Here is a 12671-nt window from a genome sequence, read left to right as displayed (position 1 = left end):
AAAGGCTGCTTTAAAAATGAAGAGTATGCAGCAGAGACCATATATAGCTTATGAAACTCAAATTATTCACTACTGGTCCCTTTACAGACAGAGTTTGCTGTCTCTTGCATCTAGGACCCAAGATATACTAGGTCACTTTTTCTCCTATTTAGGATAAGATTTTCTAGAAGCCTCACTGTGATCTAAAGTGTACTTCTTCTCCATGAAAATGATTTCTCTGAAGTAAACACAAGATAAAACAGACTAGAATTTCATATTAGCCCAGGGCCTTGCAGTATAGTAGAATGACATCCAGACACAAGTTATAACCTTGTCTATTGACATAGCCTTCCTGTGAACCAATGGAAATCATAAGTCGAAAGGGAGCAGAGGCCCTTTTTGAAGGCCTCACTGAACACTGTCATACAGAATCAAGAGGTCACCTCCTGGATTTCAAACTGCTATCTTCCTGTTTTGATTTCTCAAAAGACAGCACATTGAGAGAAGGGGAAACAGAGGAGAATGCAAGAGACCACCGGACTCTTGTTTCAGATCTACCATGGAGTCAAATGAAGTTGGGAACAATAGAACCAAGATATTGAGTTTGCAAATACTGTTATGCCTTTTAAATCTCTGGCTTCTGCATGTGACACCTCTCCAGTGCTCTGTTGCCCTGCATGGTGAATAGGAATAAGAACCACCCGCAGTCCCAAGGAAGGGAAGAGTGGAGAATGGCTGTGGTAGCTTCCTCTTCAGCCAGGCTTTGGAAGACAAGGGTGCAGAGGCACAAAAGATAGAAATGTCAGTTCAGGGGAGAGTAAAAGGGGGAAGAGAAAGGAGGACAGGGGGAGATGAGATAAGCATCTCTATACTCATACATATACTCATTAAAATCTCTATACTCATCTCATTTTCCCAGAGTGATTTTTTTCTCATTTGCATTTGTGGGGCTATATCCACCAATGGGCACAAATATCAACAAAGATATTTACAGAAAATATTGCTTTTGACTGCAGTAGCTGAAGGCAACCATTTAGTAAGTGAAGCTGTCTATTCATTTCTACTCACCTATGCTGATTCAGGCCCAGTCTTATCATCCTCCTTTCATTCTCTGAACTACAATGTACATTACTTCATAACAAAAGAGGGTTTTTTCATAGAATGACAGATTTCTCTTTCTCACATTCATTGTCCTTTTGAAAACAAGTAATATTCCAAGGAAAGAGGGCCATGATTAGAGTGAAGATCTGCCCATAGGTGTGAATCCAGGGGACATTGGAAAGTTCTTGGTAAATAAGAATACAGATTTTCTGTATTTCATTTCTCACTTTATTTTTTTATAACTGTGGTTAATTTTAGTTTTAAATGGGATGATGTAGGGGACACGGATGAAATCAGAGTCAGAGTGCAAGAATCAGGTCTATGTATTTGTTACATTATTTGATAATTGTGGAAAATGGAATCTTTAAATAAGACAGAACAATGTAGGTATCAGGAATGATGGGAAGGTTAGACTGAGTGGCAGATGTGATGCAAAGGTTAGTGACAAATGAGGGTCATATATACGGTCATCACAGTTTTTGTGTGTTGGAGATAATACTTGATGACATAAAGTAGTGGTTTTACTTTTACTTAAATGTGCGAATTACATGGCAACCATCTATGGCATAAGGATCAAGGATTCTATTTACTATACTTCTAGTAGTAAAAAGAAAACTTTTAAGTAGGATGTCAGTTATGGATGTATTAAAAATTAGGACTATTCCTTTCTTATATTTCTGGACCTTCACATAATCACTGGCAACACAAGGGATAAAGGGCCAGGCGTGAGTCTAATAGTTGGTGACATTTAAAGGTGTCCTTAGGTATAGCGATGGGATGAAATCTGGCAACATGTGCTTTGAACATTACTTGGACATGGGAAAACAGTGTTGTATAAACTTGGTAGGAGTCAAGGATCAAGTGTAAGTAGTGGGATGAATGTCATGTGTGTCCTTTTTCACATTAACTGCCTAAAAACAGTATTTTATTATTATTATATGTGTATTAGGAGTTAGATATGGGATAGGTTAGAAATTTTGTGAAGGTTGGGAATGACTGATGATTGTTTTTTACATCATTGATAATTGAAAGCGCTAATGTTACATAGAAAAAGGAATTGGAGCAGAGTCCCGGATAAAGTCAAGTCGGGTGGATTGAGAGGTCATGGAAAGTGTTGGGATGAGGGACATACTAAACAGAAACACATATTACTTCAGAAAAACAGCTCATAGTATGACAAATTATGGTCAGGGAAAGAGTAATGAGGAAGATGTCTCCTTAGCTATGAAGTGTAGTGGTTTTTAATTTTTTTTTTTCTTGTACTGGGGATCAAACTCAGGACCTTGTGCTTGCCAGGCAGGCACGGAGCCACTGAGCTAAATCCCGGGCCCAATTAATTTTTTTTTGAGACAAGGTCTTGCTTTGTCCAGGCTAGTCTTGAACTCCTGGGCTCAAGTGATCCGCCTGCCTTGGCCACCACAGTAGCTAGGACTGCGGGCACATGTCACCAAGCCTATTTCCAAATCTTGATTTTTCAAACTATTGTACTAATCATTTTCTTCTTGCTGGCACAAAATACCTGATACCCTCAATTTAAAGGAAAAGAAGTTCATTTTGGCTCACCTCTTAGTGAGTTCGGTCCATAGTTGACTGGCTCTGAGGCACAAATGGCATGGTGAAAGTGCGTGGCAGAGGAAAGCTGCTCACTCCATGGCAGCCAGGAAGCAGAGAGAGAAGGGAGGAGTTGGGGACAAGAACACGCCATTCTTGATCAAACCTCTAGTGACCCCTCTTCCAACTAGGCCCCATCTCCTAACAGCACATTCAACTATGAAGTCATCAATGGGCCAATCCACTGATGAGTGTAACACCCCTATGAAGCAAGCACCTTCCGAAAGCCCCACCTCTGAATACAGGAGACTTGGGAGACATTCTAGATCTAAACCATAGCAATTATTTTCCAATAAGAAGAGCCAAGGCTCTTTGGAAAAATGACCAATTCTAGGACTTGGACAAGAAACACAGAAGATGAACCTGCAACATCTTGTTGTGACAGAAAGTAAGGAACTGCCTCTGAAAAATCAGATGAAGGAATGACAAAGGGAAATAGAACACAAAAGAAAGGGCTCCTGATGGGATGGCCAAAGCTGGAACAATTTCAGCATCAAAATAAAATACTACTAGATTATAATACAAAATATAAAATAAATATATCAAGGAGTCCATACTAATATAAAAATGATCAAATAGATAAATAAATAAGAGAGAAGAGACAAATCGTTCATGTGAATGAATTCCAAATACTTTATGTAATAGTCTGTTTTCCAGCACAGGGACATAACTCCCTTAAGTATGGGCTGCTGATAATGACTTTCTTCCAAAGATACAGTTTAAAATAGAGAAACAAAAAGGAATTTAAAAAGCAGGGCTTCAGCCAGAAAGCCACAAGATGAAGGTCAACATCAATACTGATAAGTCATGTTGACAGTACACATCTTTGGTTTGCTGTGATAGAAAATGCTATCATTCTTCTGTGATCTTTCTCCCCCCAAATACATAATTCTACTTTTTTTTGGTACCAGTGTTCAAACTCAGGGCCTTGCACTTGCAAGGCAGGTGGCAGCACCACTGAGCTAAATCACTGGCACATAATCCTACTGTAATAACAAGAGAAACATTGGACAGATTCAAATACAGAGATATTTTACAAAATTTCTGATCAATGCCTCATCAAAAATGAGGAAAGTCTGAGAAACTGTCACAGCCAAGAGGTACCTAAGAAGACATAATAACTAAATATAATAATGTAGATAAAATGCTGGAACAGGAAAAGAATACTATTTAAAAACTAAAGAAATTAGAATAAGGCATGGGCTTTATTTTATTTTTTCTGCTAAGTGATTTTTAATGTGGAACCAAAGTTAATATGTATACAATATAGAGCGCAGAGGAAGGGGCTTCCAGGCCACTGTACCACCTCTCCCAGCACAGAGGCAGGGGCTTCCGGGCCGCCATTCCACCACTCCCAGAACAAAGAAGGTGAGCTGAACAGCACCCCCCTCCCATCTAAATGAGAAGACACTTAAACAAGCCTCAAAACCAGACTTCCAGATCACCTACAGCAACCCCAAAGGGAAATGAGATGTAACATTCTGATACTCAACCACCTGGACTCCCTGAACTGGCAACAAAAGAGGATCTGGAAAAAATAAAATCAGAAATAATTTCTCAGATAACAGCAGAGATTGTGTCCATAGTGCAAAACATGATTAATACATCTAGAGAGGAGCTGAGGAACATGATGGAATCCCAGCATAGGAAACAAATGGAATCCATAAAACAGATACAAAGAGATTTCCAGGAGATTAAAAACTCCATTGAAAGTCTACACAGCAGAATGAGCCAATGTGAGGACAGAATTTCAGATATAGAAGATAAGACTTCAATTAGTGAACAGGAAAAGAAAAATTACTTCAAAATTGTAAGGGGCTATGAGAAAGCAATCCAACAGCTTCTAGATGATGCAAAGAAAACATGAGACTGATTGGAGTCAACGAAGAAACAGAAGAGAGTGCAGATGACATAAAAAAAAAAGTGTTCACAGAAGTGATGGCAGCAAACTTCCCAAGCAGGGGAAAAGAACTTGACATATAGATAAGTGAGGCAAAGAGGACTCCAACTAGCCTTGATCAAAAACAATCTACACGTAGGCATATAATTGTTAAGATTCCAGAAACTCAACAGAAGAACAAAGTTCTACAAACAGTTAGAGAAAAGAAACAAATCACATACAAAGGAAAGCCCATCAGAATTACAGCAGACTTCTCAATGCAAACCCTCAAGGGAAGAAGAGCTTGGAGCGATGTATTCCCAGCCCTAAAGGAAAACAGCCTCCAACCCAGATGGATGTACCCTGCAAAACTATCTTTCAAAATTGATGGAGAAATAAGATACTTTTATGATAAAGAGCACCTCAGGAGCCTCATCAATACCAAACCAGCACGCCAAAAAATTGTGGACAATATAGTAGGAAAAGACAATGAGGGTCACAACCCCAGGAGCACAGAAGAATGAATCCATAGGGCACGACAAGAAATTAAATGTAAAGGGGGAGAACCCAACAAAAAGAAAAAGTCATGACAATGATAACTTAATACGTATCAGTTATAACCATCAATGTTAATGGTCTCAACTCACCAATCAAAAGAAATAGACTGGCTGAATGGGTCAAGAAGCAAAATCCAACAATATGCTGCATACAAGAAACACATTTAATTCAAAATGAAACTCATAGACTGAAAGTTAAAGGGTGGAAAACAATACTCAATGTGCATCCATTTAGCTATAAATATCTCTAATTTCCCATTTTTATGGCTGAGTAGTACTCCATTTTATTTAAAAAACACATTTTCTTTATCCAGTCTTCAGTTGATGGTCAATTGGGCTGCTTCCAAGTTTTAGCTATTACAAATTATGCTGCTATGAACTTGGGTGCACATATATCATTGTGGTATGATTCTTTTAATTCTTTGGGGAAGATCCCACCAGGGGAATAGCTGGGTCAAATAGGACTTCTAGTCCTACTTCTTTGAGGTATCTCCTTACTGATTTCCATAGAGGTTGCACCAGTCTACACTCCCACCAGCAGTGGAGCAGGGTTCCTCTTTCCCCACATCCCCGCCAGCATTTGTTATTGGTTGATTTCATGATAGCATCCATTCTTTGTGGGGTGAGGTGGAATCCAAGTGTTGTTTTCATTTGCATCTCTCGAATGACCAGTGATGTTGAACATTTTTTCATATGTTTATTTGCTATTTCTACTTCTTCTTCTTCTTCTTCTTCTTCTTCTTCTTCTTCTTCTTCTTCTTCTTCTTCTTCTTCTTCTTCTTCTTCTTCTTCTTCTTCTTCTTCTTCTTCTTCTTCTTCTTTTTTGGTACCAGGGATTAAACTCAGGTCCTTCTGCTTGCAAGGCAGGTGGCAGAACCACTGAGCTAAATCCCCAGCCCAATTTTCTACTTCTTTGTGTGAGAAATGTCTGTTCCTTTCAGATGCCCATTTTTGGATTGGGTCTTTAAATTTGGGAGGTCTGATTTTTTTAAGTTCTTTATAGAATGTAGATAGTATACCTTTGTCTGAGGAACAGCAGGTGAAGATTTTTTCCCACATTGTGGGTTGTCTCTTCACACTGCCATTGCTTTCTCTTGCTGTGCAGAACCTTTTTAATAAGGAGAGATCCCACTTGTTGATTGTATGAAGGCACGGGCTTTAGTAATTAACAAGGTGTTAATATTGGGTCATCAATTGTAAATAAATACACCATCCTCCAGTAAGACACTCCCAACAGGGAAAACAGCATGTGGAGACATGGGGGCTCTGTTCTACTTTTGCAACTTTTCTGTAAATATAAATCTATTCTAAACTTAATGGGTACTGGGTAAATGGTATGCTAAAGATTATAGGTGGCTCAAACATCTGATTTAAATTAGCTGGCTTACTCTTTACGGTAATATGTCTTGATAAAAACTCATTTTCTACTCAATGTGGAATGGGGTGGGTTTGAGAGGCAAAGTGTAAGGGGAGATATTTGGAAAAGAAAATACCTCACAGGGGAGACTCAGGTATGGCCTGAGGAATAAGAGTAGGTGTTAGGACAATCATTTTGCATATCAATTGGTAATAAAATCTAGTGTTTTGTTTGTTTACAAAGAAAAATTGAAGCTATAAATGCTATAGATCACGTCAGGGTTTGGGATCGTGTGAGGTGGAGCATGCAGTGAGAAGAAAGTATTAAAAAAAACAGGCTGAAAGCACCAGGTCCCGAGTTTGATCCCTGGTAACAAAAACAAAATGCTGATTCCATCACCTGCCTCAAAAGCTCAAGGTCCCAAGTTCGATCCTTGGCACACACATATAAAAAAAGTAGCTGCACGTTTGGTATTGGACACAGGTGCAATGGGGAGATAGGAACAGCTCTTTCTCATATTGACTGTCACCACACCTTTCCCTGTACCCCAAAGTAAAAGTTCATCTTAATAAAAAGACAAAACAAGCCATCCTTTTTCATGGTAGTATATGTACAAACATTTTAATTCATCCAAATGTCTTGCTAGCTTTAAAGAAATTCTGTGTTTGTGTAACAGAGGCACCCTTGAGCATAAAGCTACCACCCAGGAGACTGAGGAGTTCCCAGCCCAGTAGGGTAAACCTTGGAGACTGCCATCGAGGGGCCTTCTCTTCCCCAGCTGTTACCATTGACACTGTATACCAGGGTGTCTAGGACACTTGTGTTACAAAAGGCTTCAGAGAAAACATGATCAATGTTGTGTTGGCCACTATAACCATCACAGTGTTTAGGGTCCAGGTCAACATTTTAAGAGCATGCTGACCTTTACCACATCACTAATCACACTTCCTCTGACACTCCAAATCAAAAGATCATCTGGTCACTTACTGTCAAGGTTCTCATCACTGGCTGTCACTTAGAACTACACAAGAAGCTTTAAAAAAAAAAAAGGCCAAAAACTAGGACCCCATATGCTGATATTCTAATTTTACTGGTTTGAGAGGAGACCCAAATGTCAATATTTAGAAATTTTTCTCAGATGAGAAGCACCAGCCTAATTCTTGTCTGCCTTCTGCTGAGCACAGTCTCTTCGCAAGTTGGGTTTGTTCTAATCCAATGGGTGAAATGAGGGCTCAGGACAAACTGGCACCCCGATAACTTCTCCTCACCTCTCACACTCACCTTTGAGTGAAAAAAGGCTTCCAGTCACCCCCGCCCCCTAGTTTCACTGACTTTACCTTTTGAGTCTCAGTTATCCATTCTTGTGGGCTTTTGGGGTCTTCTTCCACCCAAACTGGAGATGGCTACTACACAATGGAGAGAGTGGGTATCCAAGTCACGTTCTGTCTGAATATCCTGTTGAGGTCATGAGGACTCTTCAAGACAGCACACTAAACCAGAGAAAGAGGAAAGCTAAAGGTAAGCACTTAAGGGGGCTTCCGGGTGTATCACAGTCAAAGGGGAGGAGGGGCCTGCCGACCAGCTGTGGTGACTGGTGACCTCCGGCCCTTTGTGAGGTTCTGGTGGTGCGGTCGGTCCCTTTGTGAAGGTCTCTGCTGTTGGCGGCTCCCGCGTGGGTCAGTCCTGCTGTGCGCGCCCTGAATGTCTCCCTGCTGCCTGAGCCAGATAGAAGCCCTTCAAGCAGGCCCGGTGGGTGCCGGGCCTCTGGGTCCCGTGGAAAGGGTGGTGAGGTGGCTGCGGTGCCCTCTCAGCCATGTTGGGCGGTCAGGTGGGGAGTGGCTGAATCCAAAGTTGGAGTAGGAGGCGGCAGGCATGGAGAGGGGAGGATGCAGGATCCCTGGGGCCTGAGGCTGAGGGAGGGGAGGAAAGCCTGTCGGACCAGCTGGACTGAGAAGGTTCAGGCTGCTGAGAGTTAGGGGCTTCCAGGCCAGGCCCTGCTGGCCAAGCGAGAAGGCGGGGACCACAGCAGGGCCTATGCCGCCCACCAAGTCCCGGACAGCACCCTGTGATGTCTTGGGGGACAGAGAGCACGGAGCCGAGCCCCTCCCCCCCCCGCCGCCCGCCCGCGGACCCTCTGCGGGCTGTCACCCACACACCGGAGGACCCCGCCGCTCTGTGGGACACTGCCTCTGCTCCCTCCAGCGTACCTCAGAGGTCCTGTTTTCCCAGAACCTGGCCGCCTGCCGCCTGACACCCACGGGGCAGAATCCGGCTCCGGGTGAAGTCTCTCCTGGCCACCTGCTGGTCCTTCCTGCAGTTGGCGCTGGGTGTCATGCGCAGCGGCGACCACTAGGTGCCACGGAGATCCCGACAGGACCCCCTCGCCCACCTTCCCTTGCAGGGCTGAGCCAGGGCAACCTCTTCACAGGTCAGGTTTGTTCTCCTGCAATGGGCGAAATGACGGCGCCCCCATATCTTCCCCTGGCTTCTTAAGCATACCTTTGAGTGAAGGAAGCTGAAAGCCACTTTCTGCTCACCCCTTTACCTTCCTCTCCCCTTCCACCCCCTGCAGCCAAAGAATGTGGGCATGCGCAGCATCTCATAGTATAGGAGCTGCCAATGTAGTTGTCATCGACTCTTCCTGTGTTCCCCACGCCTCCTTCCCCACGTGGTGGGGGACTGGGGGCCCAGGTCCTCTTTTAACCTCTGCATAACTGACACCAAAGTGACAGGGAGTACTCTAGGTTTGGTTGAGGTCTTGGGTGACATTTTACTTATGTGACTTTGAGGTAGCTACTTAGTCTCTTTGTGCCTAGGATTCTTGGTATGCACAATGGAGTTTGTAATAGTACCTATGTCATGGAGTTATGGGGAGAATGCAATAACCATATATGAAAGCACTCATAAATGTCTGGCATGTATGAAGCACCCATTCACGTTAGCCATGCTGATTTCTCATTGTGGACCCTCATAGTAAGGTCTCAGTACCTATTTTTCTTGCTGTTTCCAATCTAGAGTTCCTAGTTTGTGACTGTGGCATATGTCTCTTGCTTTTTGACTGTGTCTGGTGGTGGTTAAGTGCACTTTTAAGGAATTTTATTATTATTATTATTATTACTATTATTATTTTATTTCTTTTTTTTTCTTGAGACAGGGTCTCCCTATGCAGTTCAGCATGGCCTTGAACTCCCTATGTAGTTCAGTCTGGCCTTGAACTCATGGGGACCCTCTTTCCTCAGCCTCCCAAATGCTGGGATTACAGGTGTGCACCCTCCCCAGTTTAGGAATTAATTTTTTAAATTTGTGTGACAAATATTTTTCATGTACCACATGATGTTTAGAAAAATATATACATGGAAGAATGCTAAATTGAGTTAATAAACATACACATTACCTCACTTATTTCTTTTTTTTGTGAGAACACTTGAAATCTACTCTTTTGACAGTTTTCAAGAATTTGATGTCATGTTGTACCATTGTTCTCTTAAAAGAGATTTGTCTACCCCACCACACCCCGGTAACCACTATTCTACTCCCTGGTTCTATAAATTCAATTTCATTTTTAAAGATTCCACATGTTAGTAAGATCATATAGTATTTGCCTTTCTATGCCTTCCTTATTTCACTTAGCACAGTGTTCTTCAGATTCATCCATGTTGTCACAAATGAGAAGATTTCCTCCTTTTTTGGAAGGTCTGAAGAGTATTGTGGACTCCCTCAGTTGAGGAGTCAAAGATGAGTGCTGAGGAGAATGAAGTAAATAAAGTTTGCTAGGCAGAGTACTAGAGAGGGCGGTGCATGGAGACAAAACTTAGATCTGCAAAGAGACTTGTATGTTCATGAAACTACCTAAGAGTCACCCAGGAGAACTGGAAAGAGCAGTATGCACAACTCACATAGGGCTGAGATAGTAACTGTTCTCACCAGCTAGCCTTTAAAAGTTCAAAGTTCAGGTGCTTGGGTAGAACACTCAGAAAATCTTTGCCTCAGTGGCGCAGAATAATTATCCTTGCACTAAACATGTTTCTGGTGTCACCCCTCAAAAATCCAAAGAATCAAACTTACTAAGTAATTTAACTACACCATAGTTTTAAAAAGTTAAAAAAAATTTCTAGAAATAAAAAACATTCAGTACCAAATAAGGTAAAATTCAGCATCTGAAATCCAATAAAAAGTTACATGATACATAAAGAATCAATAAAATACAACTCACAATGAAGGAGAAATCAGACAAAAATGGCCTGAATCTGACAGAGATATTAAAACTGGCAGAAAAACAACTGCTGTAACTATATGTGTATGTTCAAAAGTTTTAATAGAGACATGAAAGATGTATTTCAAAAAAACCCCTCTGTTTTAGGTCACTTTCTTGTTGCTGGGACACAATATCTGACACTTAAAGGAGAGAGACTTAATTTGGCACATGATTCAGGGGATTTAGTCCATGGTTTCCTGGCTCCAAGAAAGAAATATCAAGATAGAAAGCTGCTCACCTCAGGGCAGAGAATGGAGAAGCCAAGAAGATAACAATACCCACAGTGGCACACCCCCAGGGACACACCTTTTCCAAAAAGGCCCAGTCTCCTAACAGCACATTTAGCTATGAACTCATCCACAGACCAGTCCAGTGATAAGTGTAGTGTTCCCATGATCCAGTCACCTTCCAAAAGCCCCATCTCTGAACATATGAGACTTATGAGAGACATTCTAGCTCTAATGCACAACAGATCCCAAATCAAACTTCTTTTAGTATATATGCTGCCGAAGCGAGCACCAAATCAAACTTCTTATGGTGTTGAGAACTGCAATATTTAAAATGAAGACTATACTGATAAGATTAACATCAGTTTAGACATTGCAAAGGTTAGTGAACTTAAAGATTTAGCAAAAGAAACTATCCAAAATGAAATGTAGAGGAAAAAACAATATAAAAAATAAAAGAATACCAGTGAGTTGTGGGACACCTTGAAGCACTCTAATACATGTGCAGTAAAGTATCTCCCAAAGTAGGAAATATTTGAAATAATATCTGAAAATGTTCCAAATTTCATTAAAAATACAAATTCACAGATTCAAGAGGTTCAATGAATCTCAAACACAAACAACATAAAGGAAACTACTCCAAAGTATATTATAATCACATTACTAAAAACAACAAATAAAAAAAGTCTCAAATGTAGTCAGAGAAAAAAAGACCCCATATGTTTAGAGGAAGAAAGATATGGATGATAACACATTTCTCAGTGGAAACAATGTCATCCAGGCAATAGTGCAGAAATATCTTTAAACACTGAGAGAAAAAAATCTGTTAACCTAGAACACTACACTTGGTGCAAATAACCTTCAGAAACACAGGCAACATAAAGAGATGCACTGTAGCTGAGCAGATTCATCGCTAGTGACCTACTCTATGGGAAGTCCTGTAGGCAGAAGGAGAATAATTACAGAGGGAAATATGGATCTATAAAGGAACAAATAGCATCAGAAATGGTAACTATATGGCTGACTATATTAGATTTATTTTTTAAATCACTTTTAAAATAATTGCTTAGACAAAATATATATTGTTGAGTGTATATGATGTAGAAATAAAATGTATGACAATAGTGGTATGAAGGCTGAGAGAAAATATGTGAATGTATAGTATTGTGAAGTCCTTATTCCTATACTAGAAGTTTCATACTTTCCAATTTTAAAAGTAAAGTTGTGTAAATAGTGTATATTATAATCTCTAAAGCAAATGTTAAAATAGCAAAACAAAGTGCTGCAACTAATAACTGATAAACTGAGAAAAGAGTTAAAATGAAATCATAAAATTACTCAACAACTGCAAAAGAAAGTCATATAACCAAGTAGAAAAACAAAACACATAAGATAAGTAGAAAAGAAATAAAAAGATGGTAAAGTTAAGTAAGCCTAACTATAGAAATGTTTACAAAATATTGTTTATACATGCTATTTAAATTGTAGAATTGTCAGCTTGAATTGTTAGATTGGATTAAGAAGCAAAATCCAATTATATGCTGCCTACAAGAAACAAACTTTAACTATATTGACAAAAATAACAATGAAAGGATTAAAATAATACATCATTTAAACACTAATCAAAGGAAAAATCAAGAGGTTATATTAATAGTAAACAATGTAAATTTCAGAGATTTCCTTATCCTAGATTTTAAAAGATTAT

The 12671-nt window shown here is 40.3% G+C and overlaps 1 long non-coding RNA gene across 7 annotated transcripts in view; it reads right to left on the bottom strand.

The window, feature by feature from the left end:
• LOC101707895 (uncharacterized) overlaps positions 1-9054 on the bottom strand; it is a 137449-nt gene extending 128395 nt beyond the window's left edge. For 2 of the 7 annotated variants that reach the window (XR_015446822.1, XR_015446819.1), the window contains exons 1-2: positions 8692-9054; positions 7822-7974 (exon numbers count right to left, since the gene is read on the bottom strand). This is a non-coding gene — a long non-coding RNA (uncharacterized LOC101707895). The remainder of the gene's footprint in view (positions 1-7821; positions 7975-8691) is intronic. The other 5 variants (XR_015446818.1, XR_015446820.1, XR_001184426.3 and 2 more) reach the window with 3 other exon arrangements.
• Positions 9055-12671: the final 3617 nt, after the last annotated feature.

The sequence above is a fragment of the Heterocephalus glaber genome, unplaced genomic scaffold (assembly GCF_053883595.1).
Source record: "Heterocephalus glaber isolate CG9 unplaced genomic scaffold, H.glaber_assembly_v1.0 deba00001729, whole genome shotgun sequence".
Classification (NCBI taxonomy): domain Eukaryota; kingdom Metazoa; phylum Chordata; class Mammalia; order Rodentia; family Bathyergidae; genus Heterocephalus; species Heterocephalus glaber.
Note: the sequence above shows the minus strand (reverse complement) of the source record. Positions and strands in the feature narration are given on the sequence as shown.